Consider the following 8,226-nt stretch of genomic DNA (forward strand, 5'->3'; position numbering starts at 1 on the left):
TCGCTCGGTAAAGTTTGCTCGGTTCTTGGTGAGATTCTCAAGGAAGTGAAGCAAGGAAAGAGGTTCACCCTCTTCCCCAGGCCTCCAGCTCTTGTAGATATTCACAAAACAATCCATGTGTTTGGCACGTGTGTTGCATGCGGGGAGTATCTAAAGGTGGCGTATATTGTAAGAAGCTTCATGTTAGAGTGCATGCATCAATACCACCGTCTCTGCTTAAGTGAACTTTTGCACACTATTGGAACGTGTGTGAAAGAGAGGTGTGGCATGGTAATTCCTGCAGTGGAAAAAGCGTATATTAGTGGGCATTATACTATAAAGGGTAATTTGGAACTATTTTCAATACGTTGAGGCTTTCTAACTTTGGATTATGATGTATATTGAGTGATTCATTTGTGATTGTGCAATGAGGAAGATGTTACACCTGCAAGCCAAGATGTGCAAGGAACAGACGCGATGGGTGTGAAGAATGGTGGGCCTGGACCAACAAAGGTTTTTGTTAAGATGTGGAGGACCTTGCCAATATGGAACGTGTTCAAGACGTCCTCATGGACTTGGAATCTGGTTGGAGGAAGGAGAAAGTGGAGGGGCATGATGTGTACACAACAGGTGACATCCAAGGGGTGAATACTGCTATGGAGAAGAGGGAGGTTGCTAAAGGCCAGGATAGTATTGGAATGAATACTTTTGAGGCCTCTACAAAGGATTTCAACAAGCCACAGGATGAGAAAACCAAGTTTGATGAGCCCTCTTCAATTGACGAGGTGCTACTAACTACAACTAAGGCCGTGGTAGGGCAGGGTGCTGTTGAAGAGAATGGCGAGGGAGAGGCTGATGGTGTTAAGAAAGCGGATAGTAGTGAGGATGGTGCTAAAGGTGGGACTACTGAGAAAGAAGTAAAACAAGGGAAAAGTTCAGGATAAGGTGATTGATTTGATTGATGGTGGACATGGATGTTGTTGATCCGGAGAAGGTGGCCGGCGTGATGCCAACATCTCCAGGTGATTTCACCTTGTATGACTTGTTGTTTGCAGTAGAAATAAAGCGCATCCATGGACATGCCAAGAAGTCTCGTGCTTGCAAACTTTAGCTTATGCTTACCCTTTTAATTGAAAATTTATGTCTTGATGTAATGCGCTGAGATTATATTTTGGTCTCCATCTATTACCATATGTTTTAAGTACAAGTTACCTTTTCCTTCTTATATTGTGCTCTTTTGAGGTAGACTTTGACCCTTTGATCTTTGAATTGACTCTATAAGTAAGTTATTATAGGATCCTCATTGTGTGCTAATTGACTCAAATATTATTGGCAATGTAGAAATTGATCCGTGGTGGCTAAATGAAAAATTGGTTGACACAGATCTGCCAAAAGATGTTATGGATATAGGCAAGCGGATGATTGTATTTGATGTGAATGGTGTGCTCTTAAAGAGCTACAACCAACCACCACTAGAGATGCATTTTTTGCACCTCCCAGAGGATGTGGGACCATTTGTATATCTTCTGGGTAGAGAGTTATGGTGTGCGAACAGGTCGGATGCAAAGGATGTGCTTGTCAAGTTGTCCAAGAAAGCAGATATTATGATATGGTCCTGTTGTAGAAGACAAAAGCTAATGCACTTTCTGGTAACATGCCTACCATACTGTCATAATAAATGGCTGGGAAAAGGTATACGGACGACCCTCTTCTTGCCTCATGTTGATTACCGAGGTGTACTGTCATTAATTCTACTTAACTTTCTCGTACTCTTACAGATGTGCTCAACCAAGAAGATTGTGAGATGTGGCTACCCAACATCCTTGATGATAAGCCTCTTTTACAGAAGCTGTTGAGATTAGTGTGGGCAAAACACCCGTTGTATAATGCCAGCACTACCATACTTGTAGATGAATGTAGATATAAGTCTCTTAGAAATGACTATGAGAATTGTCTGGCCATTCGATTGTATAAGCCTTCTTACCTTTATCCCTACTACCCCTTGTACCTCACGGGCTTGGTCAAGCCCTAGGTGGAGGGCTAGATTTCTGCTCCATACCCAACAACATTTAGTTGTCAACACCCCCTCTTTGATGCAGAAGATGACGTTAGCCCTCTCCTTGCTGATTATTTCATTCAGTGCGAGGGATATGCTTTTCGCTTTGACCCCCCTGTCAACCCATGATTTATGAAACAAAGAAAGAAAAATTGCTTGGTGTAGTCTGCTATGTGTTCCTCTTTATGTGAAAATGAAAATCCACTAATGTCCATTTAGTCATTTTTCTCACAGTATGCTTATGTGGTCATTTTGTCTTGAGCTTTGGATTTGGTAGTGGTAAGAACTAAACTTGGTATTGGTCTTCTCATTGTATAGTGATTGTAACTCATGGAATCTCCATTATACGAACTTTATAGTAGTGAGATTCTTTTTGGAAAAATTTACCATTGTGGGCTCGAGAAATTATAATTACCAGTATCAAATTTGAAACTTTTGGTACTGGGTCTGACAAATTTTAGGCTTTGGTACTAGTAAATTGGGTACTGTAAAGTACCAAATTTGGTGCTGCTTATCTCACTACAGGGTGATTGTAGAAAAGAACAATATTATGGGCTCAGGAAGTTAGGTACACCAATACAAAATTTGGTGCGTTTAATACTGGCATTGGAAACTACCAAATTTGGTGTTGTAAAGTACCAAATTGGGTGTTGGTTATCTCACTACAGGGTGATTGTAGAAGATAGCTTGTTTTGAAAAAAAACAATATTATGGGCTGGGGAAGTTAGGTATACCAGTACAAAATTTGGTGCTCTGATACTGGCATTGGCATCTACCAAATTTGGTACTGGTCATCTCACTACAGGGTGATTGTAGAAGAAAGCTTATTTTGGGGAAAAAAACTATGGATTGGGGAAACTAGGTATACCAGTACACAAAATTTAGTGCTTTTGATACTAGCATTGGAGACTACCAAATGTGGTAGTGTAAAGTGCCAAATTTGGTGTTGAACATCTCACTACAGACTAATTGTAGAAGAAATCTTATTTTGGAGAAAAAAAATTATGGGATGGGGAAGTTATAATAACAATACCAAATTTGAAGCGTTTGAGGCTTGAAGTACTTGTACTGGTAAGTACCAAATTTGGTACTGGTCTTCTCATTGTAGGGCGATTCTATGTCATGGAAGGTCACTTATACAAAATTTACAACAGAGTTAGCCTTGTTTTGAAAAAAACAGCAACATTGTGATCTCAGGAAGTTACAGTTATCAGTACTAGTAAGTTCCAAATTTGGCAGTGGTCTTCTCATTGTGTAAGATGATTGTAACTCATTGTTTTTCAAGTTCCTCTAAATTATGTTATATTAATAACCTCAACAGTGTAGCATGTGATGTGCATGCATAGTGGAGGTAGGGATGGAAAGGACAAATTACTCAAGCTTGAATGGCAGACCTAGTACACATTACTCAATCTCCCGAATGGCAGAGGTGGGGATGGGTCGAATGCCCTCATCCTCTTCTCCATCGTCATCATACTATTGTATACATTTGCATAGACCTCACTAGTTAACATAAACATGTTTTGGAGTCCAGACATAGGCTCCATTGGAATTTCTATGGCTCTTACAAGGTGGGAACTGGTTGTGAATGATCAAGATGGCTGTATGTATCACATTTCCCATCCACTTGGCCATAGTACAAGCCCTTAACCACAAGTCTACCTCTAAAAGTCTTTTTGTGCCACTTATCCCTTTGTGATTTGTGTGCCTGGTACATGGCTTTGGTGAATTTCAAAAGATAAAAGTCCTCACCACCTTCAGCTACCTTCATTGCAAAGTAGTCCCCAACAAAAAACATTTCACACATTGTCTGTGGGTTGCCCTCGTACATTGGAAAGTTGATGTTCGTTCTCATTGCTACAGTTGTCATATTGCTATTATCCTTCCTTGCTCCCTCCTCTTCCTCACTATCCTCATTGTCCACCTCTTGCATCAATTCAATGGATACGTATTTCCATTATTCAATGTATTTATTGCTCTTGCAACTCCTCCATTGCCGACTTAAACATGCATCACAAAAGCATGAGAGTGTAAGAAGACGTACAGCGCATGGGTGGGTCCTCAGGTGAATAAGCATCTACACAATAGGTCACATGCAAGCCTTGGATTTGTTGACATTCCCACCGGATATCATGTTGCACTTCATCCTTTGAAATCAACCAGAACACTCTCTGTCTGTTAGATCTGTGTGACCCAGCCGTGACTCCAAATTTTTCCTTGAGAAAATTAATAACGTCATCCACACCCTTCATCGGTGCCCCGTCTGGTTTCATCTCCTCATGCATTAGTGTTCTCTTGATGAAAACACCAACTCCATCATGCTCCCCTTTTCCATGCCCCAATGTGGAGAAGTAACACGTCATGTGCAAGCTTGTCAAATGATGGTAGCGAGCAACAAAGTAAAAAGGTCACCGTGCCTTGAATTGTGATGCTGCACCATCTGACCACACCCAATGATATCACAAATGGAGACCTTGATCTTTCAGCCACATGTCATGAAGCATAAAGCAATGCTGCACAAACACAGTATCATGCTACTTATCATCAGATATGTAGAAAAGCAATGTCTTCTGTATGACACCTCCCAAATTTCTAACGTATGTAATATGCACAAGGATTGTTACTAAAGTTGACCACCAATGCATTAATTGTATTTCATTCTGTACTTTGAATGAATAATTCTCCACAAAGTCAATTACACATAAAACAACATTGTTAGGAAATCTAATCATTCTTTCTTTAAACTATTGTGCTTGCCACACTGAAAGATGAATTTGTTCTTGATGAAATATTTTAGATGCTTTGCAAAAAGGCCATGGAAAGAAGCACCTAACATTCTTTCTAGAACCAAGTCCTTTCTTTTGTTTTCGATTCTATCGTCAGCCACATGTCATTTTCCGACGTCCATGAACACCTTGACAGACACCTCCTTACTATCATTGGAAATCTCATCTGGGCAGAAGGGCAACCTGGTTATGCCACATTGAGAACATTCCCCGACTAATAATTTATTTGCGTGGAACTTGTTGTCAACCGTCTTTGGACACAAAATGGATTCCCACAAACTACTTGTGTGTTGCCATACTACTTGGTTTGCAGAGCATTGAGTTGCATCATTATTGCTACAACACACAGAACATCTGCAGGTATGAACTTTTTCATGATGCCCAAATTTATTTTTTTGTATGTGATTGAAAGCCTCCTTGAGGGATAGCATTTGCACATGATACACACAACAACAAGTATACCATTTTTTTAAGCTTTCGAACAAAGAATGGCTTTAAGGCCTCAAAAGACCTAAGAGATAGCTCGATCGTGGGGGCATGTTCTTTTGAATCTCTTGTAGTATTCCACCTGAGATACAAAAACAACGTAAGTTAGAATCCTTGAAGATGAAACACAGATGCAAGCTTCAAAAGTTACAATAACCAGACCCAAAAGTTGATAGTAAAGTACCAAATTTTAAACTGAGAATTCAGCTCTAGCAGAGAATTCGTCACAGTACTAGCCTCAGAGACTTGGTACTGTGAAAGTAGTACCCAAGCCATTGTAAAGTACCAAAATGAGTGCTTTGGGTACTGATTAGCCTTAAGTTTTGTAAGGTCATTGGATGAAGTACCAAAGCATCAAAGTATTAATGACCTGGTAATGTGCAAATACTACCCACAACATTGTAAAGTGTCAGTTTACTTTGTAGATTGCAGAGTACCATGATTAGCGGTTTGGGTGCTATACAACTCTAAGTTTCAAAGAATCATTTAATGAACTACCAAAGTTCCAAAGTCTCAATGACTTGGTGTGAAAATACTACACATAGCATTGTGAAGTACCAGATTGAGAACTCTGGGTACTCTAAAGTTAAGATTACCAAACAAAGAATACTACCAAGAGACATGATAATAGCAGTCTTATGGACTTGGTAGTGATAGATAGTACCCAAGCCATGCTATAATACCAATATTGGTGGTTTGGGTATTGTACAACTCTAGGTTTTGAAGAATCATTTGATGAACTACCAAAGTTCCAAAGTCTCAATGACTTGGTACTATGCAAATACTACACATAACATTGTGAAATACCAGGCTGGGAACTCCGGGTACTCTAAAGTGAAGATTACCAAACAAAGAACACTACAAAGACACATGATAATAACAGTCCCATGGACTTGGTATTGAGAGATAGTACCCAAGCCATCTCAAAGTACCAAGATTGGTGCTTTGGGTGTTGTTCAGCTTTAAGTTCCAAGGGATCATTTGATGAACTACCAAAGTTCCAAAGTCTCATGACTTGGTACTCTACAAATACTAGCAAACAACATTGTAAAGTGCCAAGTTTGGAGCTCTTGGCACTCTAAGGTTAAGATAGCCAAACAAAGTATACTACAACGAGACATGATAGTACCAATCCGATGGACTTGGTACTGAGAGATAGTACCCAAGTCATCCTACACTAGAAGACTAGTGCTTTGGGTGATGTTCAACTCTAGATTTTGAAGAATCATTTGATGAAGTACCAAAGGTCCAAAGTCTCAATGACTTGGTATTGTGGCAACAACATTGTAACGTGCCAAACTAAAAACTCTTTGCACTCTAAAGTTAAGATAACCAAACAAATAATACTACAAAGAAACATGATAATACCATTTCAAGAGACTTGGTACTATGCGGATAGTAACCAAGCCATCCTAAAATACCAAGATTGATGCTATGGGTACTATACAGCTCTAAGTTTTAAAGGGTCATTAGATGAGGTACCAAAGTTCCTCATCATTTGGTTCTAGCTTTTGACAAGTACCTAGGTGAGAAACTTCTGGCATTGTGAGTTGAAGGCCTTTTTGAAATATCAATTGGGTATGGTATGTAGCAAACAATACCTAGACCTCTATAAAGCTTCGAAATGATTACTGCATTCCTCGGCCTTAAAGATTATTGCCATAAGAGGTCAAATTTCTCCCCTTGAAACTATGTATATGGATGCATAATACCAAATTCAAACCTATTCACACTATACATAACCCAAGTAAGAGGCAACATTAACAAAAAATGATACAATGTACATGATAGTCATCTAGAAAATGAAACAGGTGTTTCACAACACTCTTCTCTTCAATTTTGAATTTACAAATGTCCTTTTTATTAGGAGAGATCCTAGTCTTGGATGACCAGAAGGCATAGACTATATCCCTTATTATAGAATTTACATGAGTCCCATGATGAAGCGATCTTTGACAGGAAGACAATGGTAACGCTTCATCCTCATCTTTCATGTGTATCCGAGAAGTTGCCGCTGCAATGTTCCTACGATGAACACCTATAGTGTTGCAATTTTAGATTGATTCATTGTTGAGCCACTTGTAGTATTTAAAACCATGCTCAAAGAGGTTTTCTTGACAAAAAGCTTGTTTGCAGAACAAGGGACCTTGAGCTGTAAGTGTATTGTAGATGCTACACACAAGACCAGATTCAATATCGGCGACCTGGCTTTGAAAATGTATTATGTTGGAGTAGTTCCTAGAATAGCTCCTTTTGCTCGCTAACCAAAAGACCTCGTGTTTGGTTGTGCCAACATTAGGCCACTGCTGAGAAAATATTATTCCTTGACTTGCATGTGGAAGCTCTCCCAATGATGTTGGGATCCCTTTCCTTGCTTTTTTGTTGACGCTTCTTTGCATCCCAATAATCTCTCATGTAAGCGCGGTTTGTGAGAGATGAAGTGGATGGAATGTTCATGTTTAGTTGTTGGCTTGTAGGCATCAAAAACCAGGAAGCTCTCTAAAGTCGGTATCTCCATTGGCGTGTGCAGAACTATGTGCAGCTCGCACCCACAGAGAGAGAGAGAGAGAGAGGTATGTTTTTTGCCTGCTCCCTGCAGTTCCTTTCCCTCTCCCCTCCAAAAAATCACCCCACATCATTAATGACCCCATTCTCAACATTCACAATTTGGCAAGTTTGACCCATCTATTATAGATCGAGTTGTTGCCAATTACAACTTGTCTGACGCTGACGCTGGCCAACGAGCAACAATCTTGCAACCCAATAGACGTGCTCACATACACTTTACTCAAGCAGCATATGTGAGGCCACAAGATGCTGCCTCTGACAACTTGGAGGGTGACAATGTAGAGCACATTGCCAACGAGGCTATGTTTGAGCCCGAGATCCATGAAATGATCGAGACGATCATTAATTCAG

At 39.9% G+C, this 8,226-nt stretch overlaps 1 pseudogene; it reads left to right on the plus strand.

Moving 5' to 3' along the window:
• The first annotated feature begins 267 nt into the window (after window positions 1-267).
• LOC147459389 (uncharacterized) lies at window positions 268-1,090 on the plus strand (annotated as a pseudogene).
• The last annotated feature ends 7,136 nt before the right edge of the window (window positions 1,091-8,226 follow it).

This window comes from Adiantum capillus-veneris, chromosome 4 (genome assembly GCF_014529385.1).
Source record: "Adiantum capillus-veneris isolate H3 chromosome 4, ASM1452938v2, whole genome shotgun sequence".
NCBI classification, from domain to species: Eukaryota; Viridiplantae; Streptophyta; class Polypodiopsida; order Polypodiales; family Pteridaceae; genus Adiantum; species Adiantum capillus-veneris.